Source organism: Macaca fascicularis, chromosome 2 (genome assembly GCF_037993035.2).
Source record: "Macaca fascicularis isolate 582-1 chromosome 2, T2T-MFA8v1.1".
In the NCBI taxonomy this organism is placed as follows: Eukaryota; Metazoa; Chordata; class Mammalia; order Primates; family Cercopithecidae; genus Macaca; species Macaca fascicularis.
In genome coordinates, this window is record NC_088376.1 from 14,060,015 (window position 1) to 14,086,358 (window position 26,344).

At 36.6% G+C, this 26,344-nt stretch overlaps 2 long non-coding RNA genes across 5 annotated transcripts in view; both read right to left on the minus strand.

Moving 5' to 3' along the window:
- The window catches only part of LOC123571918 (uncharacterized), a 798,252-nt gene that overhangs the window by 324,748 nt on the left and 447,160 nt on the right, over nt 1-26,344 (minus strand). The gene's annotated exons all lie outside the window — the stretch shown is intronic.
- LOC135969597 (uncharacterized) lies at nt 3,609-11,818 on the minus strand. Its single transcript, XR_010584877.2, has 3 exons — nt 10,975-11,818; nt 10,083-10,143; nt 3,609-6,140 (listed from the first exon to the last, which is right to left on the minus strand). It is a non-coding gene; the product is annotated as an uncharacterized lncRNA (long non-coding RNA).

Genomic DNA, 26,344 nt, shown 5'->3' on the forward strand with positions numbered 1-26,344 from the left:
CAAGTTCTTTCTGCTAGTTTGTGATGGGGATAGAATATTATTGTAATGAACCTGGGTGTTTCTCCCTCCAAAACCTAGGAGAAAGAATGGAATTTTGATTCATGAGGAGGCACAAATTTGTTCAATTGCATCCAGAGAGGATATTTCTTTGTTTGCATTGCTGCATATCCACTAACCCTGTCAGCATGAAGGAGACAAAAAAAGGCTGGTTTCCCCATAAACTATGCAAGAGTCTATGTGATATTTGTCCATAAGAATTAGGAAGAGTGTAAGGGCAATAATATTAATGCCTGAGAAGAAACCTTCAAGTGTAACCAGGGGAATGCAAGTTAAAACCACAATGAGACACTGTGTCACATCTACCAGACTAGCAAACATGAAGTGCTAGCAAGGAAATAGAGCCACATCAACTCTCTGCCACTGCTGGTGGACATGATAGATTGTTACAATCATGTTGGAAAACAATTTTCCATTACCTCTTTTTGAGACAGGGTCTCACCTTGTCACCCAGTTCAAAATACAGTGACTGAATCTAGGTTCACTGCAGCCTCCACCATTGGGCTCAAGAGATCCTCTCACCTCAACCTCCTGAGTAGCTGGGACTACAGACGTGTACCACCACGCTGTGCTAATGTTTTGTATCTTTGTAGATATGAGGTTCTGCTATGTTGCCCAAGCTGGTCTTGAACCCCTGAACTCAAGCCATCAGCCCACATCAGCCTCCTAAAATGCTGGAATTACAGGCGTGAGCCACTGCACCCAGTTTTCCATTACCTCTCAAAATTAAATGCATTTACAGTCTATGAGGGAGGAATTTCATTCATATGATTATCTCCTCGAGAAATTACTGTATTTGTACACCATAAGATGAAATACATACATAAATGTTTATAATAGCATTATCCATAATAGATTAAAACTTAAAGCAAACCTAATGGCCATTAACAGGGTGAATAAATAGAGTATATTCATACATTGGAATATTACACAGCAATAGAAATACATAAATTACAATGAGATGGAACAAGATGTATGAACTTAAAAGGTTTAATGCTGAGGAAATAGTCACTATTCCATTCATATAAAAGGTAAAAACAGACAATACCAAATAATATACTGTTAGACTCCACACATATGTCACAAAACTATAAAGAAAAAGCAAATGTTAATTAAATATGAAAAATAATGGGTTAATTTAGGGGGAGACAGAATGGAGTAGAACTAGGGAGGGACTTGGAGGAACCTTCTGTGATCTTAATAATAATCTAAGTGGGACAGTGAGTTCAAGGCTGTTTATTATTATTCCTTACGTTATAATTATGTATACTCTTTGTATGTATATTTGTACACACATTTCTTTGTATATTTCATATGCAAAGAAAATTAATGTCATAGTGGAGATTTTCTATCAGCCTCTGCCTTTCTCCAGCCCCACCCAATTACAGTTTGGTGCCGGGGTAGTGGATGTAGAGCCTGTCCATCCCATTCTGGGCTTTCAAATTCAGCCCACTCTGAGACAATATAAGGTCTACGGCAGTATATGAACTCCATCCCCAGAATTCCTCCTGACCACCTCTCATTTGACAGCTTTACAATATGAAGAAACCACATTGATTAAGAACATGAATTTTAAAACCTGTATTTGGTTCCCAGCCCTGTCACTAAGTAGGGTTGTGACCTTGGGATCATTATATAACCTCCATATTTCTCTGCCAGTCTAACAGTACTTATCTCCTGGGATTGTTGTTGCAAAGGTGCAGTGATTTAATCTATGTAAAATACTTAGAAGATTGACTGCATATGGTGACTATAATTTCATTGTCAGGTTTTACTATTACTTCTTACTTTTTCTCTTGCCAGATTTGTTGATCACCCCATATTTCTTGCTTGACTTCACATCTCAGTAATTACTATGTACTTGGTCCCATTCCTAAGAACAGGGATCAGCAAACTATGGCCTGCTGGTCAAATTCAGTCCACTATCTGTTTCTGTAAGTAAATTTTTATTGAAACACAGCTATTTGCATTCATTAATATATTGTCTGTGACTACTTTCCTATTACAAAAGCAGAGCTGAGTGGTTGTAACAGACTGTATGATCTGCAAAGCCTATCTGGCCATTTACAGAAAATGTCTGCTGATTCCTCCTTGGAATATGGTTGAACTCTGCTCTCCTGGCTTTGATCTTGCCCATCTCCCATAATCTTTCTGCTGCAAACAGGAATCCACAAATCTGTACTCCAACCTCAGGCACAGTGACAAATGAAGCCAACATAATTTATGTTCTTGGGCTATAGGGACTATGAAATCAAGTCCACTCCTTTTTGGCCATTTTTCATCATGGATAGAAGGGGTTAGACACATCGAGTGCCCAGGCCACTCCTGAGCAAGGCAACGCATGTGACAGCCGACTCTGGCATGAAAGGCTCACTACCTCCTACTAGAAATTTCCAACAGCATGGCATGTGATTACCTCACTTTGAAATAGAATATGTAGAAACATAATAAATATGCCAGGTTACATATTTATAAACACATACAAAGATAAGCATTTACTGTCACCATGACCTGGCCATTAAAAGGTTTTAACTCCTGAATATTACATCTCCCTAAGTAAGATAAAGCCATTAAAGCAATAACTGTGAAGTCATATGATTCTCTCAATGGGTCTCAGGAGGAAACAGGCCAATATAAAAATAGGTGTCTATTTTTTTTAATGTAATCCCTATTCTGCTGACTTCGTCCCTGTGACCTCAGCCAACCAAGATAACACACCTACTTCACAATTCTAAATGAGAAGTCCTCTAATAAGGGTGAAGGGTGACACAAAGACAAAATCTAAAAAGAGAAACCACAAAGACTGCAAAGACAAGGAGTTTCAGCAAATCACCCATTCCCACCCAGGGAAAGAAAGAAACAGCAGTGTCCTCCTTTGTGTGCTATTTTGGTCACATGTGATTAATAGCCTGTCACACTGTCAGGAGAACCCAGACTCGATCAAATCGACACATGGCAGCTCTGTGCACTAAGGCGGGGCACATTTCAGCACAGAATGTGCCAGAGGGATGCACTGTGTGTGTATATATATATATAGAACACATACCTGCCACTTGCATCCCTTGATCCTGAAATACTGCTGAAATTCCTCTCCCTACACATACTCCCAGAGTTGTGTGTGTGTGTGAGTGTGTGTGTGCATTTTCCCATTTCATTCAGCAAGCAGCTGTGAAAGCTGTTATACTGCCTACATAGCATCAGAAAAGGATCTGGTAAGTGTTTAATGAGGGGGAGGTGTGATAAAAGGGATAAGGCAGTTAAATTGGGTAACTTAGAAAAGAATGAGATAAGATAATGAATGTGTTGCCATGGAAACCAGGTCATAGGCATAATCTAATACTGCTCTCTATCTGTAACATTCTATATTCTGAGAAATGGGCAAATCCTATTATTTTTACTTATAACTATTATCTTTAGAGAGATATTAATAGTCTAGTCAGTGCCTTATTTCCCCACTCATTAGTGAAGCAATACATAAGTGAGATACAAACATGCCCTCTAGACTAGAAGAATGCAAAAACCCTTTGTGAATCCTAAAAGGACTCGCTATATTTTTGTTCCTTTTTAATTTGACTGTCACATTTCTCTTTACTTCCCATAAACGTCCTATCCTCCAAGCTTGCTCTTTAATAAAATATGCACAGAAGAATGCCCAATAAATTGATACATTTCTGTAAAATTTTGCTTCATAACCAAATGCACCCCAACTGTCTGTATCAAAAGAGCCCTTCAAGTAATCACCCTTGAAGTTCTTGGGCTGGCTGATTCCCCAGGGTGAATATATTTATAACTCCTCCTTTGGCACATGGGAATTAAGGTGATTTTAAAATACATGTTAAAATACTAAAACATAAATCAAAATGAAAATTTAGGACTCAAAAATGTAAAATCTAAATGAAAGATCAGCATGGGGGCGAGGATGGTGCAATACATATTCACAGTCCTTAATGTCCTATGTGTGCTAGTTGAACTAATGTTTTGAGTGTGCCTTCTGGTGGTCAAAGCAAAAAAGAAAGCATGAAATAATAAATAAATGAGTAAAATGAAACATCTCTCAAAATAAGCCAAGCTTTTCTTAGAACTCAGTATTGAAAGAAATTTCTTACTTGGAGGTTCATACATGAACCACTCAGATATGTTGTGCACAATAAACCAAATGCAAATACAAGAATAGGTTTATTAGGACCTTCAACCATGAAACCAACATGCAGATCATGAACGCAATCTTGAGGGGTGGAGAGAGAGATGTAATGAAGGGGAAAGGAAGGAAATAATATGAAGAATTTATAGAGTATTTTTATTTGTCCTGCTTGGTCTAAGAACTACAATACTTTCAAAGAGAAATCCCTCATATTCACTTCCAAATATCTGTTAGTTCAGCTAACCATTAGGGAAGAATTAGAAAGCAGTGTTTTTATCCTCTGATCTAGAATGTAGATCTATTCTGGGTTTAATGATGATCATGTTGATACACGGGCCAGATTTACAATCTTTTATGAAAATAGAGGGCTAATTCAAGACTCTCCAACCAATTCCCAGGTGACGATGTTATTGCATAAGCCATTATTAGAATGAAGCAAACTCGAGATGGTTCTAAAGAGTTAGTGCAACTGGGTTATCCTGGAGAACTTGGTCCCATTCAGACTCCAGCAAAGGCAGAGGCCGTTCATGCTCATCGTATCTCCATGGCTTCTCTACATCTCCCAGCTCCCTTTACAATTAGGTTTGGATGATATAACAAAGTTTAAACCAAAGGAATGTGGGAATAAATGCTGTAAACCCTTAAAAAGTCCACATTAACCTTCCAGTTACTTTCTTCCTTTGAAATGGCAACCTTAGAGGCCATATGTTCCAAGTGGAGTGGCTCCATAAAGCAGTAATGTGAGCAAGAAAAAACTTAAAGCACACACTAAGCCACTGAGATTTCAGGGTTTACCTAGTATGAGTTAGTCATGGATTATCCAGATGACTAATAATACACTAGCGGATAAACTGTCTTCACCATATTACCTGTCATTTTTAAATCATGTTTCAGTAATTTTATTATAGATGTTATATATTTTTGGCTTAAATACCTTTGTAAAAATATAGACAAAAATTTGCAAGATATAACTACTGAACTATCTTTGAATGTATACCCTTACAGACCCAATTTCTCTCTCTCTCTGCTTCCTTGCCGTCTCACCTCATGCCTTCTTTTTTTTTTTTTTAATTATGCTTTATGTTCTAGGGTACATGTTCACAACGTGCAGGTTTGTTACATATGTATACATGTGCCATGTTGGTGTGCTGCACCCATTAACTCGTCATTTGCATTAGGTGTATCTCCTAATGCTATCCCTCTCCCCTCCCCCAACCCCACAACAGGCCCCGGTGTGTGATGTTCCCCTTCCTGTGTCCAAGTGATCTCATTGTTCAATTCCCACCTAAGAGTGAGAACAAGCGGTGTTTAGTTTTCTATTCTTGCGATAGTTTGCTGAGAATGATGGTTTCCAGCTTCATCCATGTCCCTACAAAGGACAGGAACTCATCCTTTTTTATGGCTGCATAGTATTCCATGGTGTACACGTGCCAAATTTTCTTAATCCAGTCTGTCATTGATGGACATTTGGGTTGGTTCCAAGTCTTTGCTATTGTGAATAGTGCTGCAATAAACATACGTGTGCATGTGTCTTTACAGCATCATGATTTATAATCCTTTGGGTATATACCCAGTAATGGGATGACTGGGTCAAATGGTATTTCTAGTTCTAGATCCTTGAGGAATTGCCACACTGTCTTCCACAATGGTTGAATTAGTTTACAGTCCCACCAACAGTGTAAAAGTGTTCCTATTTCTCCACATCCTCTCCAGCACCTGTTGTTTCCTGACTTTTTAATGATTGCCATTCTAACTGGTGTGAGATGGTATCCCATTGTGGTTTTGATTTGCATTTCTCTGATGGCTAGTGATGATGAGCATTTTTTCATGTGTCTGTTGGCTGCATAAATGTCTTCTTTTGAGAAGTGTCTGTTCATATCCTTTGCCCACTTTTGATGGGGTTGTTTTTTTCTTGTAAATTTGTTTGAGTTCTTTGTAGGTTCTGGATAGTAGAGACATAGAAATATAATTAGAAAGAAAGACATATAAACAGTGGATGCCAGACATAAATAAATAAGTAGGTAATAGAGAGGCAGACAGACATCAAGCTTAGATATGCTTCTGTAAGTTTCGGGTGGGCATGTTTTTACATAACCTCAACAGGTGATTGTATAAAGGCAATCCCTGTTAATTTATAAATGTTGGCATTGAGTACTGAGAAGTAAACTGAGATTAGCAGTTAGAAAGTGGTAGGAGAGCATTTTAACTCAAGTAGTTCTACTTCAAAGCCTGCATCTGAATCACTACTTTCTACTGGCCTGAATTAATTATCTTTCATTCATTCCCTCAATTTTTCCAACACCAATTGTTGCTTAACTAGTAAGGTAAGTGATAGGTCATTATTGTTTCTTTCCTGTCTCCTGACAATTTGTGTTTCCTTTTCTGTCAACTGTTTTTTCTAAGGATTATTTATGTATTTATTGATTTGTAACAGCTCTTTATAAAGATATTAATTTTGTATCTGCCATATTTGTTTAAAAATATTTTTCCAGTGTTCTTTTTTTCCTTTAATTTTTCTTTATTTCCTTTCAAATCTTTCCTTATAATTTCCATTATAGTTTTAAAGCTCTTGTCACTCCAAACTAACATAAACATGCATTTATACTTTCCATGTATGCTAATCGTTTCACCATTACATCCTTTGTCTACTTGAGAGTTATGCTTATATAAATGCTTTGAACCCTCCTTAATTTTGTTTCCTTGAGTGTTTTCATTTTTCATAGTTTTCCAAACAATATTAGTGAATATTTATGTTTTATTCTATTGATTTGAAATACTATATTATATGGTACATGAATTGTGATGTAGCAGGGAGAGCAATCTTGACAATCTTGACTTGTAAAGAAAATGACTCTAGTGTTTGCATTTCAAGTACGATGCTGAGTGCTTTGTTAGATATATTTTTATCACATGTGTAAACTATTCTTCTAGCTCTATTTTACTTATAATTTACTTTAATCATAAATAAATAGCCATATGTTTTCCCTTACTAACATAACGGATTATCATTATATATTTTATTAATGAGCCATCATTAAAATTCTGTAATAAAACCTACTTAGCCATAGCACATAATTTCTTTAATATACTAGAGTTCAGGCAGTCACCATTTGTTTAGAATTTCGCATTTCCATTCTAAAAGAAATTGATCTATAGTTTCCCGTAGTTAAGCTAATTATAAGAAAAGAAAGAGGGAAACTTACCTTTTATTATCAAATATTTCAAGTGGCACAAAAATTTTGTGTTATATAATGGTTTGAAAGAACTCATTTCTAAAGCCTTACGGGTCTATCATTTTTTCACTGGCTATTTTTAGATACTTTCAATAATTTCTTTCAAGCTCTATTCAGCTTTTTTCATATTTATTCTATGATTGATTTTTATATTATCCTTTAAAATTATTCTTTCATTCATGTCTTTATATTGGCATATATTGGACTAGAATTCTACTTTTTTATGTTAAATGAGTTAAATGTAAACAAATAATGATTTAGTTACATCTTCTTCATCATTCCTAATAAACTATATGGTTATTTCTTTTTCTTTCCCTGGTCATGTTTATGAGATTTTGTCTATTTTAGTGGTCTTAAGTCTTTTTTAAAAAAATATACAAAAAACCTCTAATATTTATTATTTTATTATTTTCAAATTATTATTTGAAAATTATTTCCATTTGTGCTTTTATTTCTTCCTTGGATGGACATAATTCAAATACAACCACTAAACACAACTCATTAATCCTATTACTGATTTACCTTTATTCTGTTATCTACTTAGTATATAAAATATTGCATCCTACTATTATCTTGACTTTTTCAAATTTTTTTAATTTTGTACATTCCTGTGTCATTCATTAGCTAAAGTTTTGTGATTATTTTCATTTTACCATTAGTAATGTAGGCTTTGTCCCTGTTGCACATTTTATATTTTTTCATAAAATGTACTTTTTTAGATCAATCCTTTCTGTCATGGGAGGACACATTTGTCTCCCTTTATCCTTCACCTTCTGCCATGTGAATATGCATCAAGAGGGCCCTTGCCAGTGCCACACCTTTGATCTTGGACATCTCAGCCTCCAGAACACTGGAGAAAAAAATTTATATTCTTTATAAATTGCTCAGTATCAGGTATTCTATTAGAGCAGCATAAAATGGACTTAGGTGCCTACTGGAAATTCATATAGTTGAATTTCATGTTACTCTAGGAGTTTTCACTTTTACATTTCACAGGTTTCATGTTCCTAAACATCTTACAACCACATGATCCTGCAAGACAATTTCAAAGAGTGGGAAATATCAATTAAAATCAAAATGGAAATGCTTTGTGGGCATATATGTCCTTCATGCATGTTTGTATACAACTGTATATGTGTGCACACATGTGGGTGAGTTCATGCATACATGTAGTGGGTGTGTCGTCTGCAGCCAAAGATGACCAAAGAGACTGAAAAGTCATCTGACCAATGAGGACTAGGTAAAAAAGATTAACTATCTGGAAGAGCATGTTCATTAGCTTCTTGAATCTTTACAAAGGGTTGCAGTCCAGCATAGCAGCGGTAGCAAGATCCCATAAAATATGATGAGCTATCATATTTCCTATGAAGGCAGAGGCATGTAGGCAGCACAGGGGAGACAAACTCAAGAGATTCAGAAAGACAGGTGAAAGCTAATTTAAATAAAAGGTTGAAATCAAGACTTAATGACAGAATAATCCCTCTAGGAGCTATAGAATTTTACTTCATATCCTTGTGCATATAGGTTGACAGTGAAAATACCTGAAGTAACAATTATAGCTTGCCTGATCTTTGAATAATCAAATTTGTAACAGTGTTGTGATATTTCTGTCAACTTCATGTAAGATCTCAAAATAATTTCTTCATGTTTAGAGGCTCATGCTGGCTACCACTATGGACTGCCTGAACCCTGCAAAACCCTTCTCTACAAGTACTGCACTTGGCTAGCCCAGTTGAGCTGCTAATTCATCTGAGCCAGAGACCCAAAAGGACCTCCCCCAACACAGGGTCCTGGCCAACTGCCGGATCCTGGTGACTGGGCTTAGTCAATCATCTGTTTTTAGAAAGAGTGGCAAAACCATACCCTGCCAAAAAGAAGAGGTAAAATCTGGACTTCCTGAAATGTGTTACTGAGACATGCTGTTTTGGAATTCACTATTCCACTGAGAAATTCTCTCTCCTTCCCACAGAGAAAGACTCATGAGGGTGGAGAGACTAGGAGCCAAAATCCACCTGCTCCCCACTCATTTATTCAAATTGAAAATAGATCCTAAAGAACTATGTGATTTTTTTCCCTGGGAAAGTGTAAAAATATGTCTCTGTTAAAAGAAGAATCATTTTAATACAGCCTTAGGATGATCACATAGATTTTTGAAAGTGAGTTCAATTCATCGTCTTCATTAACAAGTATTTATCTTTCTTATCTTTCTTGGGCAGCCTCCCTTCCACTTTTTACGGCCTATAGGTTGAGCTCACCTGCTCCATCAGCATACAGTATCGGGGGAAAATGCTTAAATACATTTCAGATGTAAATGAACATCTTGGGAAGGAAGCATCATAAGTAAAGAGCCATCCTCACACACCTGTTGCCTCCTGAGGGCATTTTCTCCATGGAGTCCACTGTGACCTTGTTGGCAACTATCCTGATGATCTAGAAGAGGACACAGATTGATGCTAGCCCATCTCACCTGCATCATGCTATTGGCAGCCCAATTCCATACTCTATCCAGAACTACTTTACATACTGGTATCTCCTTCTTGTTTTATTATATACACAATGTAGTCAACATGAAAACCAAGAAATATGATAAATAAGGAATAAATGAGGCACAGGTGTTCCCTGCAGGTCTCATCACAGCACAAAAAACTCACCCATTAAAGAGGCTCCGCTGCATTACTTTCTCCTTCAGCAAATTTTTATGGCCCCTTACACCTACATGTACAAAACAGGAAGAATTGGGAAGTCAGATGTGCATTTCTAGTGCTCCCTGGTTAGCAGGCCCTGGAGTAAGTGAAGCTTGTGTTTTTCCAGGGAAGTAGCCAAAGAGACACTTTCATGTGCTTTTCCCGGTGAACCTACAGGCATCAAACCCGCATGCCAAAAGTGCAGACTGATGACATGGCCAAATGTTCCACACAAAGCCTGATGTGCTACCTCTTGTTGGTGTTATCATCCCTCTTCTGCAGTCAGAGCCTGTTCAGAGCTACACAAATCTTCCCTGGTTGCTTGAACCCCAGGCACTGGACAATCCCAATATGCAGCTTAAACCCAGTTTTGAAACACCAAGATCAGATTCCAAGATTCTCGTGTAACATGCAGACATACATGATCGTGCTTTTTTAAAAATGTTTTTGTGGGCACGCAGTAGATTATATATATATATGAGGTACATGAGATGTTTTGACACAGGGATGCAATACATAATAATCACATCATGGAGAACGGAGTATCCACCCCTCAAGCACGTATCCTTTGTTACGAACAATCCAATTATACTTGCTTAGTTATTTTTAAATATGCAATTACATTATTATTGACTACAGTCACCCTGTTGTGCTCTCAAATAGGTCTTATTTATTCTTTCTAAACATTGTTTTTGTACCTATTAATCACTCCGAACTCTCCCCAGCCCCACCCCCACCGCCCCGCCCCGCCCCTACCCTTCCCAGCCTCTGGTAACCATCTGCATTAGTCTGTTTTCATGCTGCTAATGAAGATATACCCGAGACTGGATAATTTATAAAGGAAAGAGGTTTGATTTACTCGCAGTTCAGCATGGCTGAAGAGGCCTCAGGAAACTTCCACAATCATGGCAGACAGGGAGGCAAACACATCCTTCTTCATCTGGCGGCAGCAAGGAGAAGTGCCGATCAAAAGGGAGCCTCGTATAAAAACGTCAGATCTTGTGAGAACTTACTATCATAAGAATAGCATGACAGAAACCACCCCCATGATTCAATTATCTCCCACTGGGTACTTCCCATGACACATGGGAATGATTGGAACTACAATTCAAGATGAGATTTGGGTGGGGACACAGCCAAGGGATATTATCATCCTTCTACTCTCTATCTCCATGAGTTCAACTGTTGATTTTTAGATCCCACAAATAACTGAGAACATGTGATGTTTCAGAACATGCAGTGTTTTTCTTTCTCTGCCTGGCTTTTTTTCACTTAACATAATGATCTCCAGTTCCTTCCAGTTGTTGCAAATGACTGGATCTCATTCTTTTTTATGGCTGAACAGTACTCCATTGTGTATAAGTACCACATTTTCTTTCTCTATTCATCTGTCGAATTACACTTAGGTTGCTTCCAAATCTTGGCTATTGTGAACAGAGCTGTAAAAAATATGGGAGTGCAGATAAGTCTTTGATATACTGATTTCCTTTCTTTTGGGTGTATACCTAGCAGTTGGATTACTGGATCATATGATGGCTCAATTTTTAGTTTTTTGAGGAACCTCCAAACTGTTCTCCATAGTGATTGTACTAATTTACATTCCTACCAATAGCATATGAGGGTTCCCTATTCTTCATATCCTTGCCAGGATGTGTCATTGCCTGTCTTTTGGGGATATAAGTCATTTTGTTATAACTGGTGTGAGATGATATCTCATGGTATTTCTTTGTAGTTTTGCTTTTTATTTCTCCAATGATCAATGATTCTCTGATTAATGATGTTGAGCACCTTTTTATATGCCTATTTTCCATTTGGAGGTCTTTTGAGAAATGTCTAGTCAAATATTTTGCCCATTTTTTAACCAGGTTATTAGATTTTTTTCCTGTAGAGTTGTTTGAGCTCCTTATATATTCTGGTTATTAATCCCTTGTCAGACAGGTATTTGCAAATATTTTCTGTCGTTCGTTGCATAATGTCTCTTCACTTTGCATGATCATGCTTTACCTAGATAGTAATGTGCATGACTGTTTCTACCATCCACTCTGCCAGCTGTGGCTAGTTAGAGTGCCAGGTTAATAAAACCAGGCCTGTCAATTTCCACTTCCAAGGAGTGTCAAGAGAGGATCGTAATTCAGGTCTCTAAGATTTGTGAGAAATCTTCATATAGCTATTTAACACAGATTCTTCAAGGAGAAAGTTCACATGTTATGTGGAGGATGTAAATACTTTAGCCCGATCCACATGTCTACAATAAACATATCAGTCCTTTCATGGAATCTGTTTCTCCATCTTGACTAAGGGACTTAGATAAGGCAAACACAGATAGGTCAAATTGAAGTGTAACTAGAATTCATGTAACTGAAATTACTAATGGAAAGTTTTTACCACCTCTATGGTCTTGGATGGTGAGACATGTTTTCACACAGAGCACAAAATAATGAGAATTTCTAATCTGGACTCTCCTCATTATTAAAGCACATCACTCAGAATTACCTCAGAAGGGAAACTTCCATGAATGAAGCCTTGTGTCACTAAAGTCATTAATATTACTTGTTTCAGGCATGAATGAGACCACTACATAAATTTTTCTTTGAAAAATAGGGAAGAAGGGGAAAACAAAAACTCAGTATGTTGCTCCTATGTTGGTTATTATGAACAGTAGCAGCACCAACAATGAGTGAGCTCTGAAAGTAATAAACATAAATGCAGAAAATATAAACAACCAGAGCTATCTTCAGCCAAAGATCAATCAAGCAGCAATCTCCTGACATTGTGTAACTCTAGGGCTCAAGGTGTGCCTCAGAGTGGACTGATTGCTTGCTTTTTGGAGGCATTCTTCCTGTTTTAGAAGGAACTGTAGGATAATCATCAGACAGATTTTTGCAGGCTGCAATGGGGTCTCTCTATTGCTTGGTTTTGTTTTGTTTGTACAACTCCTCAGTAAAAGTTACCAAGAAGGTATAAAATGACACCGCACAGCTCTATTGCACTGTAGTATTCAGGAAATCAAAGTGCTGAATGTCATAAAAGACATAGAAAGGGCCGGGCACGGTGGCTCACGCCTGTAATCCCAGCACTTTGGGAGGCCGAGGCAGGCGGATCTCGAGGTCAGGAGATCGAGACCATCCTGGCTAACATGGTGAATTCCCGTCTCTACTAAAAATACAAAAAATTAGCCGGGCATAGTGGCAGGCACCTGTAGTCCCAGCTACTCAGGAGGCTGAGGCAGGAGAATGGTGTGAACCCGGGAGGCCAGAGCTTGCAGTGAGCTGAGATCCCACCACTCCATTCCTGCCTGGGCGACAGAGCGAGACTCCATCTCAAAAAAAAAAAAAACAGACGTAGAAAGGAAATGCGAGGCATTTGCAACAGTGTGGATTCAAACCCCAGCACTGAGGCTCTGCTCTTACAAGCAATTGTTTCAGGTCAAGTTTTAATCAAAGAAAGGGGCTCAACTTAAAGTTTGTTTAACAACACGAGGTGATCAGTACATCTAGAATGATCAGACAAAATGCCAGCACTCCGTCAGGCTACAGCTGCTTGCCATCTTTCCTCAGGTTGTCTTGAAAAAGAAATCAGGAAATTTAAGTTGAGCCTTCCTAGGAAGATAATTTGCATTGTGATATTTAATTGCAAAAAAAACAGCTATTTCAGAAACCTATCAAGAGATTTTTAGATGTATAGTGAAAAAGGAAAACCAGCAGCCTAGGAACTTGTTGGTCACAATTCCAACATTCAGGATAATACAGTTAATTTAGAGAAAGGATTGAGACCTAGAAAAGAGAAATTGTACTGAAAGATGCAGAACTAAAGCCATTGGAAATTTAGAATACAAATAGAAAAGACATGAATGAAGTTTATTTAAAAACTATCTATCAGAGTGGGTAAAATGAAGAAGACAAACAATACTAAGTGAGTGTAGCAATGTGGAAAAACTGGAACTTTCGTAGCATATGCTGCTAGTGGTGGTGTATATTGGTACAATCATTTTGGAAAACTGTTTCATGGTGTCTACTAAAGTTGAGCAAGTGTCTATTCTATGACTCAGCAATTCCACTCTTAGGAAAGTATACAGAAGAAATGTACAAACATGTTCACCAAAAGGCAGGTACTAGACTGTTCAGAACATCATTATTTGTAACTGTCAAAAACTGAAAACCCTCCAAAGTCCATTAAAAAGAGGCTAATAAATTGTAATATAATCATACAACAGAATACCATGCAGTAATAATAACAAATAAGCAACTACACATTGCAACATGGATAAAACTTACTTATGTATCATTGAGTAAAATAAGTTTGAAACAAAAGATTACATAACATAATGCCATTTATACAAAGTTCAAAATCAAGCCTAACTAATCTCTGGTGTTAAAAGACTGAATGTTTATGGACACAAGAGAGACTTTTGGAAATCTAATAAGGTTGAATTTTTTAAACTGAGTAATGCTTACATGAATGTGCTCAGTTGGTGACAAGTCATCAAGCTACACACTTAAAATTTGAGCACTTTTCTGTATGCATGTAGTACTTCAATAACATTTTGATTTTTGTAGCTGGTTATAGATACAGAGGATAAGAGAAATTCATCCCACACAAAATTGTTCTTGACAAACTAACAAATGATATATAAATTCAATTATTAAAATACAGAAACTTTTTCAGACATAAAGAATTAAATTCGTAGATGAAAAGGGTAGTAGCCTGCCCTTTTCTCAATTAAAAAGAAAAAAGTAAACAACAATAAGCATTGTAATTATATCCTACCAAAGTCACTGAAATTCAAGGTTAACAAACCACCTTGGGAAGTTCAGTTTCTGGTAATGGTGAATTATATAATTCAGAACAGCATTCCCACTGAAGATAGCTAGTAGAAAAGCTGGACAAAATACTTTTTTAAAAACATGCTGGAAGACACTGAAAATTAAATAAGGTAGTAAAGAATTGCAAGCACAAGAACTGGAAAAAGTCAGAGATGTAAGGTGAGCCCTCCATGAGCAGCCACTTTTGGTGTGGGGATTTGCAAGTCCTGAGAAGGCAGTGGAGAGTGCTGGCAATGTGCTGTTTCTTGACCTAGGTGAGGCACACGTAGATGCTTTTTTGTGCTTTGTAAATTTTCTATATATGTGTGATAGTTTGCAACACAGAGTTGAAAAGGAAATATCAATCAATCATTTAAATCAAAAAAGAGTTAATTTTAGATTTATCCAAAGCAGTACTATCAAAGCCAGAAAGCGGTAGATAACTGGTCCCAATGATCTGAGGAAAAAATACTTCACAAGTCGTCCTTCAAGTATAAAGTGTAAAGGCAACAAACATACATTGTTTAGTATGCAATAACTTAGAAAAGCCAGCACTTGTGGGCCTTGCTTGAAGAGAGTACTAGAGGATAAAATTCTGCTAGCAAATACATATATTAAAATATAAACAATCGGAAAGAAGAAACATAAAATGAGGACTGGTGGTTAACATTAAATTCGTTTAAATATAAAACTTAGTCTAAGCAACTGTGAGAATTATGAGATCACTGGTTCTTTTAATTCCACTGAAAATTTATCTCTGCTAAATAAAAGGATTATGTTTAATATGTTCAATAAAAATAGCATGTGCCTTATAATCCCAATCTTGATAATTATGTTTTTGCCCTCTCTCTCCCCCCATCTATATGTACTCTATATGTATATTAATAAAGAAATATCTAGAATTGTGTTTATAAATGTTAAAATCAGGGCAGTGGAATTTTAGGCAACTTTTTTTCTTTTTGAATGACCCATTTTTGCATTTTTATTCAGAAATGAACATGTTTGTGAAAAATAAGTTATTATTCTTTAAAAAATAAACTGGGAACAATATACACAAAAATAAAGTCTATACACAAAAGTCAGCTAAGAAAGTATATTTCCCTTAGCAACACTGAAGGAGATATTTAAATATAATCAGCATTCAATGAACACATAATTTAGTAATAAAAAAATAGCTGACAGTTTGTAAATTATTCATATTTTAATTTTTCAATTATTTACTCTTTTCAAATATTTATATCTCCCTTTAAAGCAAACACACTTATTCAGGAGTATAACATTTAAAAGGAAGAAAATTTTGTATCAAACTGAGTTTAAATTACATATTGGAAATTTAGGTTCCACAAACAAAAGAAACTTCCAATAGTAGAAAATAGTCAAAGCTATCTTAAATGCTTACAGTACTAAGTCCTTTGTTAAATTCAACTTTTCTAGAATCACTGTTTCTACCTAAAAGTATCCCTCCTGCCCCTTGTATTTTTGCTCCTAGCACATGCAGTCTTCTGAACCAAGCCAACAGCTTCCATCACTTTTGGTGTTCTCTTCTGCTTTACTCATGACATCCAGTCAAGGCCTACTGTTGTAACACATCCTCCAATCCATCCATTTTCATTGCCTCCACAGTCAAGCCCTAATTATTTAGCATCCAGACTGCCTACTATCCAGTGGCCTTACATCTAATCTCTCCACATTCATTCATTCATTCATTAGATTACTTACAAAACCCACTTAAGACACTTAAACCCACTTGGGACACTAAGCTCAGAAACCCACTTAAACCCACTTGGAAATTAGGCTCGGACTTTGGAGACCATGGAATGAATTTCTTTCCATCAATTGGATTAAAATCCCACAAGGAGACAGGCAAGCAAGAAATGTGTATGATACAGCATGGTAAAGGGAAGCAACAGGCCCCAAGAATGAGGAATTATCCATACAGAAGTCCAAGAAATCTTTCCCAAGAAGTTAACAGGTGAAACAAACCTGAAGCATATAAGACCCAAGTACAGAAAAGGGTATTCCAGGTGAAGACAGCGTAGGGATGTTTGGGCAATGTCTAATTGTTTGCTAAATCTGACATGTTCAAAAATAGAAATCTAGAAAACAGCGAGGAAGCTGTGGTGGCAGCCCACTGGCCAGAGAAAAACATATACCAGATTGAAGAGGCACCAGCTGATGTAAGGGCTGGCATGATTCAAACTGAACAGTACTGTCGGATAATCTTTCCAAAAAACATAACTGATTTTCTTCATTCGTGTGCTTAAAACTTGTCACCAGCTCCTCAATTAATTATAAGCACCTTTGGAATAAATGACAATCATTTTCTCATTTCCACACAGAAAAAAAAAAAGGCTTAAATGTGCCCCATTGCTTAAAGGAACTGCAATCCAGTCAATTCATATAAATTATTACATACTCTGATTTTCTGGAAGCAAAACAACCAAGGTGTAGTTCACTATTCAGTGATCTTTCCATTCATTCATGTGCTGAAGGTACAATGATGAACAGGAGACAGTGGAGTCTCTTGGGGGAGTCAAACATGAGCCAAAACAGAAATATGATTAGAACTTTAATAAAGATATGTACAAGGTACCTTGGGAGTCAAGCTGATGCATCTTAAGTCTGTCTGTGGATATTCTGAAAGACTTCCCCAAGAGGATGGAGACTGGGCTGAACCTTGAAGGATGAGTGAAGTTCTCAGCTGGCAAGGGCGGAAATGTTTAATAGGTGAAAAACTCAGCCTGTCTTAGCCACAGAGTGAAAGGAAATAAGAAACAGTAGAAAGACAAGTAGGATCAAATGATAAGCCTGAGAATATATTTGGTTCTGCTTTTTTTTCTTGGAAAACTTTTTATTTTATTTTTAACGAACAAATAATTGTATATATTTATGGGCTACATGTAATGTTTCAATATATGTATACATAGTGTAATGATCAAATCAGCTAATTGACATATTCATCACCTTAAATATTTATCATTTCTTTGTGGTGAGAACATTTAGTATACACTGTTTTAGCAATTTTGTAAAATAAATTATTATTAACTACAGTCATCATGCTGTGCAACAAATTACCAGAATTTATTCTTCCTAAGTGAAACTTTGAACTCTGTCCAGCATCTCTCCTTTCGCTGTCCACCTTACCCCCTCAGCCTCTGGTAACAACCCTTCTACTCTCTACTCCTATGAGTTCAACTTCTTCAAATTCACATGTAAATGAAATTATGTGGTATTTTTCTTTCTGTGCCTGGCTTATTTCACTTAGTGTAATGTCCTCTAGATTCTTCTATGTTGTCACAAATTACAGAATTTCCTTCTTTTTTAAGGCTGAATAGTATTCTATTGCATATTTAACACATTTTGATCCAGCCGTCTGTCGTTGAACACTTAGGCTGACTCAATATCTTGGCTATTGTGAATAACACTGCAATGAAAGTGGGAGTGCCGATCTTCCTTTCACATCCATATTTTCTCTCCTTTGGATATATAGTGGGATTGCTGAATCATATGGTAATTCAATTTTAGTGTGTTGAGGAACCTCCATACTACTCTCCAATATGGCTCTACTAATTTACATTTTCACCAACAGTAGGCAAGGTCTCCCTTTTCTCCACACCCCTGCGAACACTAATGTTTCATATTTTTGTCATAGTCATTCTAACAGGTGTGAGGTTACATCTCATTGCAGTTTTGATTTGCAATTTCCTGATGCTTAGTGATGTTGAGCATTTTTCCATATATCTGTTAGACATTTGTATGTCTTTTAGAGAAACATCTATTCAGGTCCTTTGCTCATTTTTAATTGGATTATTTGTTTTCTTGTTATTGAGTAGTTTGACTTACTTACATATGTTGGTTTTGCTTTTTCAGAAGTTCACTCCGGCAAAAGTGAGGAGTCAGGACAGTAAGGGATAGACGTGAAGGCAGAGAGGCCGACTAGAAAGTGTCAAGGTAAACCAGGTGAGAAATGATGAGGGCCCGGCCTAATACATTTTTATAAAGTATTTGGCTTCATTCTCTCTCAGTAGGGCTTGTTGATATAAATAGCAAATGTCAGAAATGATTAAAATCAGATAACCTGTGTTCTGGTATTCAATTCTTGACTTTCTGGGTGAGACCTCTACTCAGACAATGAGCACGGGGAGGCAGGATAAATAGGTTCTGCTGGTATCTGTGGCTCCGGTAAACACCATAGAGATTACTAATCTGTTTTAAGTCAATGAGCTCTAAAATCTGCTTTAAAAAAAAGCTATGAACCTTCCTCTCAAAAATTATATACACAAAATGTTGATGTGTCCCAGTGTGTCCAAAAGTAATGAAGACTCAGGTTCTATACTTACCTTGAAGATTTGGTGGACTTTGCAGGAAATGCTTCAAACTGATAATAGAGCAAAGGTCCTTGCAGATATTCATCTTGTAAATGTGGGCCTGACAGTGTGGGAAAGACAGATGGAAATTGTGGGGCTAGCTCCTAAAACCCAAAGTTATCAAGTACATCAAATATTAACTTTGAAGGTAGTATTCCATAAAAGAAGGGATCTTACCATTAAGAAATAGTATTGGGTGAATCAGCTAAGTCTACATGATGCCTTTGGGAGAAAGGTGTTTCAGTACAAAATTGCCTCCATGTGACAACAAAATAATACAGGCTTAAACTAGGTAGAAGTTTATTTTACTTTTACATAAAAGTCAAAGCTGTTAAGAAATTTCTGTTGTTACAAATTTATCTGTGATGCAGGCTTCTACTGTCTCATTTTCTGCCGTGGATGTTTTGTCCACACAATTTTTGGATGTTTTGTCCACATGATTTTTAAAATGCCTCATCATTATATCCACACTCTGAACAGCAGGGTGGAAGAAAAAGGAAAAGGGTGTGTACCCCTCACTTCCAGGACATGGCTCAGATATTTCACACAACTCTATGATTCCTGCATCTGGAAATTAATCACATAGGTAAACCTACAGGCAAGGAAAGTGGGGGAAATGTGCCTAATTAAAAATTATTGTAGCAGGGGAGAAGTGCAGATGTTCACTTATGTTTTCTTCGAATCAGCTTCCACATTTGATGAGTTGATAGCTACATTAAACAGCTTCCACATTTAGTGAGTGGGGAACTATATTCAACTGCAAGATTAAGTGAGTAAAATTTAAACTTTCCAAAATTCAGGAGATATATATCACCAATATGATGGAATATGAGATATTAGCCTTCATCTGTCCGCAAAAAAAATTAGATAGAAGATAGATATCCACAAACCAAAATAGCACAGAGGGCTCAAGGACCTATTAAAAAATCTGCAGCAACACAGTGGAGCAAAAACCCAAAGAATATTTACACAGAAAGAATCATTGGTGAATTCAGCACACTTGCAACACTAGGACATGGCTAGGAACAAAGAAGAAAGGCAAAGGCTATTGGCATCAGTCATATGGCAAGAGCCACCATGGTCCCCAGTGGCCGGCTCTTCAGTGAACACTGGCGTCTTTTGCCACTGAAGTAACAAACAGCCATTCTCACTGGAGAACCCGAGAAAGGGAAACACAGCTGCACTCCCATCCCCCATCCAAGAAGCAACCTCTGTTGAGCCACTTCAGGAACAGAGCTATCACCTCTCTCAATCCCAGAAATACCCTGACCATAAACACACAGCCACCCCATGAATGCCTCCTCCTACAGACCCAGGCTCTGTGGCTGCACTACCCCACCAACGTCTCAAACACTGGAGCCACTGTCATAACAAGCTCTTTCACACTCCAGGGCCCACAACCGGGTTCTTACTGTGTAGGTCCATGGTCTGGGCACTGGTTCTGCCACCATAGAGAGCAAGGCCCCACCTTAACCCCTGAGCACTCTGATTCTATGAAAGCCTATGCTCCTATTCTCAGCTCCCTGGCTGCTTCACAAGTACCTGTGCCTCATATAATGATACTAACAAAGTAGCTGGGTTTGTGGGTGCCTGAGCCCCAGGTACTTGATCACCCTGCATAGAGAGCTAGGCCCTGCACTGACCCTGGAGTTGCTCTAACTCTGTGTAAGCCTGTGCTCCTTTTATCAGGTCCCTGGATGCTTCATAAGTATCACTGCTTTGCATACTGTTACCACAACAGTAGTGGAAGTGCCTTCGCCCCTCGTTCCAGTACCATTACTGCCTCAGATCCAAGACCTGTAATTTCTCCATGCATGCTTTGGATTCAAATCTCAGCAACATGGCTACCTTATGGATGTCACTTATCAGACACCAGAGCCATTGCCACCATGAGTGGCTCTATAAGCCAGGCACAAGATTAAGAAAAAATCTCCTCAACCACAACTTTGCCAGTGGGAGAAAAAGAGATCAGGAAATCCTAAGCAGTCATCACCACCAAAGATCCCAAAAACCCTCATTGTCACTTTGAACAACCAGAGTGATGACCTCTGAGGATCCCTGAAATCACTGTCAACACCCACGTCAGCTGCCAGAGCTCTCACTGGTGCCAGAACCACTGTATCATAACCAGCAAGCACACTCACACACACTCCCCCCAATAGGGGAAGGTCTTTCCAAAATAAAAAAGTCCATCAAGTCTGAAAGAAGTGACTGGTCAAAAAAAAATGGCCAAACATCAATGTATGGCAACAAGAAACATTAAAAACCAAGGAGATATAACACAGCCTACAAAAAAAAAAAAAAAAAAAAAAAAAAAAAAAAAAACCCACAATAATTTTCCAGCAGTTGACCCCAAAGCAATGAAGATATAGAACCTGACTGGCAAAGAATTCAAAATGATTGCTTGAAGAAAGTTCAGATAAATTCAAGAAAATACAAAGAAATATTCTTTTAAAAAAAGGAAACAGTAAGTGGGGCCAAAATGATAAATTTAACAGTAAAATTATAATTTTTTTAAATCAAACAAATTCTGGAGCTAAAAAATATAATGACTGAAATGAAAAATACAATAAAGGGTGTCAACAGCAGAACTGATCAAGCAGAAAAAGAATCTGTAAACTTGAAGACAGGTTATTTGAAAATATATAGTGAGAGGAGAGAAAAGAATGAACAAAGCTGATGGTATTTGCGGGACAGTATCAATAGCACAATTATTCAAATGATAGGTGTTTTTAAATGACAGAAAAAAGAGGTTGGAAATATTATGTAAAGAAATGATATAGAAAATTTTCCAAATATGGAGAAAAATACAAATATCCAAGTATAGGAGGCAAAAGTCTCCAATCACATTCAATCCAAACAAAACTATACATCATGACATTAAATAGTTGGTCAAAAATCAAAAACAAACAACAGACCCTGAAAACAGAAATAGAAAAAAAAAAAAAAAAAAGCCAATAACATATGATGACGTTTCACTAAGGTTAGCAGATTTCTCAACCAAAAAACCTTACTGACCAGGAGAGAGTGAGATGACACATTAAAAGTGCTCAATAGACCGGGTACAGTGGCTCATGCCTATAATCCCAGCACTTTTGGAGGCTGAGGCAGGCAGATCACGAGGTCAGGAGATTGAGATCATCCTGGCTAACAAGGTGAAACCCCGTCTCTACTAAGAATACAAAATATTAGCTGGTCATGGAGGTGGGCGCCTGTGGCCCCAGCTACCTGGGAGGCTGAGGTAGGAAAATAGCATGAACCCAGGAGGTGGAGCTCACAGTAAGCTGAGACTGTGCCACTGCACTCCCGCCTGGGCGACAGAGCGAGAGTCCGTCTCAAAAAAAGAAAAAAAAGAAAGAAACTGCTAAATAAATTTAACACTGCCAACTAAGAATAGTTTGTCTGGCAAAGGTGTTCCTCAGAAATGAAGAGATAAAGACTTTCCAGACAAATAAAAGCTGAAGGAATTTATCACTATTAGAATTGTCTTGCAAGAAATGCTAAAGGAAGTTATTGAAGCTGAAAGAAAAGGACACTAAGTAGTAATATAAAACATATGAAAGTAAAAACTCCATGGTAAAAGTACAGATGCAAATTTAGAATGCTCCAATACTGTAACAGTGGTGTATAAATTACCTGTACTTTTGGTATAAAGGTTAGAAGATAAAACTATTAAAAATAAGAATAATTATCATATTTAAGAGATATACAATATAAAATGATGTAAATTGTGGCATAAACATAAAATATAAGGGGATGAAGTAGAAGTATAGTTTTTTATGCTGTCAAAGACACATTGTTATCAAAAAAGACACATTGTTATTAGCTTAAAATATCTTATTGTAACTATAAAGTGTTTTATGTAAGTCTCATGCCACAAAGCAAAAGTTATAGTAAATACACAAAAGTTAAAAACTGGCCAGGCACAGTGGCTCATTCCTGTAATCCCAGCACTTTGGGAGGCCAAGGCGGGTGGATCACTTGAGGTCAGGAGTTCTACACCAGCCCCGCCAACATGATGAAACCCTATCTCTGCTAAAAATATAAAAATTAGCCAGACATGGTGGCAGATGCCTGTAATCCCAGCTACTCAGGAGGCTGAGATGGGCGAATTGCTTGACCTGGGGAGGTGGAGGTTGCATTGTGCTGAGATGGCGCCACTGCACTTCAACCTGGGCAACAGAGTGAGACTCCATCTCAAAAAAAAAAAAAAAAAAAAAAAACAAAAAAAAACAAGGAAGAGAGGGAGGAAAGGAAAGGAAAGGGGAAAAGGAAAAGGAAAAAAAAAAGAAAAAAGAAAAGGGAAAAGGGATAAATACAAAAAGTAAACAACCAAAGTATTTCAATAGAGAAAACTGCTTGATCAAAAAAGAATATAGCAAGAGCAAATAAAGGAAAAAAAGATGTACAAAACAACCAGAAAACAATAAAAAGGGCAGTGATAAGTTGTTACCTATTAATAATTGCCTTGAACATAAATAAATTATCCAATCAAAATATATAAAGTCGCTGAATACATAAACAAGACCCAACTATGCCAATAAGAAAAGGACTTCACCTTTAAGAACACACATACATTAAAAGTGAAAGGATGGAAAAAGATATTCCATACAAGTAAAATCCAAAAGAAAGCAAGGGTAGCTGTATTTATGTTAGATAAAATAGACTAATTCAAAACTGTGAAACAACACAGAGAAGATCATTCTATAATGATAAAGGGGTCAACTCATCTGGAAGATAAAATTATAAATACATATTCATCTAAAATCAGAGCATCTAAAGATATTAAGACAATATTAATAGATCTGAAAAGAGACATAGACTGAAATACAATAACAGTAGGGTACTCCAGTACCCCACTTTCAACTATGGACAGATCATCCAGACTGAAAATCAAAAGAGAAACATTGGACTTGAACTACACTTTAGGCCAAATGGATCTAACAGATAAATGAACATTCTATCCAACAGCTGCAGAATGCACATTCTTCTCAAGACACAAGAAACAGTCTCCAGAATAGATCACATTAGGCCACAAAAGTTTAAACAAATTTAAGATTGAAATTATATATATTTTTAAAACACATGGTATGAAACTAAAGTCAGTAATAGGAGAAACTTCAAAAAATTTACAAACATGGAAATTAAACAACATGCTCCTGAACAACAAATGGGTTAATGAAGAAACTAAAAGTAAAATACAGATATTTCTTGAGACAAACAAAAATGAAAACACAACATACCAAAAATTATGAGATGTAGCAGAAGCAGTTCTAATGGGATATTTTATAGCAATAAATACCAACTTGAAAAAAGAAGAAAGATCTCAAATAACAACCAAATGTCAATCTCAAGGAACTAGGAAAAGAAAACCAATTAAGCCCCAAATCAGCACAAGGAATAAAATAATTAAGATCTAAACATAAATAAATAAAATATAGATTAGAAAAACAACAGATAAGATTAACCAAACAGCTGGTTTTATAAAAGTATAAAAAAACGGAAAAATATTTAACTAGACCAAAAAGAGAGGACTAAAATCAGAATCTTAAAAGGAGACATTACAACTAATACCACAGAAATACAAAGAATCATAAAAGGCTCTTATGAACAATTATAAACCAACAAACTGGATAACTTGGAAGAAATGGATAATATCCTAGACCAAAACTAAATCATGAAGAAATGCAAAATCTGAACAGATCAGTAACAAGTAAGGAGATTGAAAGAGTCATTAAAAATTTGCCAACGACAAGAGAAAACCCCAGGATCTGATAGCTTCACAGCTGAATGCTACCAAATATTTAAAGAATACCAAGACTTCTCAAACTCTTTCAAAAAATTAAGAGCAATGAATACTTCCAAACCCATTTTACAAGTCCAGCATTACCCTGCTACTACAGCCAGAGAAGGACACTGCAAGAAAAAAAAAATTACAAGCCAATATATCTAATGAAAGTAGATGCAAAAAGTTTTCAACACAGTGCCACAAATCAAATTAAACAGTATATTTAAAGTATCATTCACCATGATCAACTGGGATTTATTCCTGTGATCACTGGATATATGCAAAACTATGAATGTGATACAACACATGGACAAAATTAAATATATAAAAAATATGATCACTCTATAGTAGTAGAAAAGGTATTTGATGAAATTCAACTCCCTTTCATAATAAAAACTCTCAACAAGTTAGGTATAGAAGACGTGTATCTCAACACAATAAAGGCCATATATCAAAAGCCTACAGCTAACATCATACTCAATGGTGAAAAGCTGAAAGCTTTTTCTGTAAGAGCAGAAGCAATACAACAAAGTCACCCACTTTTGCTACTTCTATTCAACATAGTACTAGAAGTCCTAGCCAGAACAATTAGGCAAAAGAAAGAAATAAAAGGGATTCAAATTGGTTTAAAAGAAGAAGTTAAATTGTCTGTTTGTAGATGACATGATCTTATTTATAGAAAGTCCTCAAGACTCCACCAAAAACTGTTAGAACTCATAGACAACTTGCTTAGTAATTTCTGCAGATACAAGAGCAGCACACAAAAGTCATTAGTATGCAAACTATCACTCCACTACACTAGCAGCAAACTATCCAAAAAAGAAATTCTTTAAAATATCATTTACAATAGCTATTAAAAAACTTAAGAGATACATTTCACAGTGTACAGTGAAAGATCTGTAGACTGAAATCTATAAAATGTTGATGAAGGAAATGGAAGAAGACACAAATAAATGGAAATAAATCCTGTATTCATGGATTTGAATAATTAATACTATTAAAATACTACTGAAAGTGATCTAAATATTCAATGCAATCTCTATCAAAATTCCAATGATATTTTTCACAGAAATAGATAAAACAATTCTAAAAGTCATATGCAACCACAAATAACCTTGAATAGCCAAAGCAATTCTGAACAAAAAGAACAAAGAAGAAAACATCATACTACCTGATTTCAAAATTTACTACAAATCTGCATTAATCAACACAGCACGGTATTGGCATAAAAACAGACACATAGGGCCGGGCGCGGTGGCTCAAGCCTGTAAT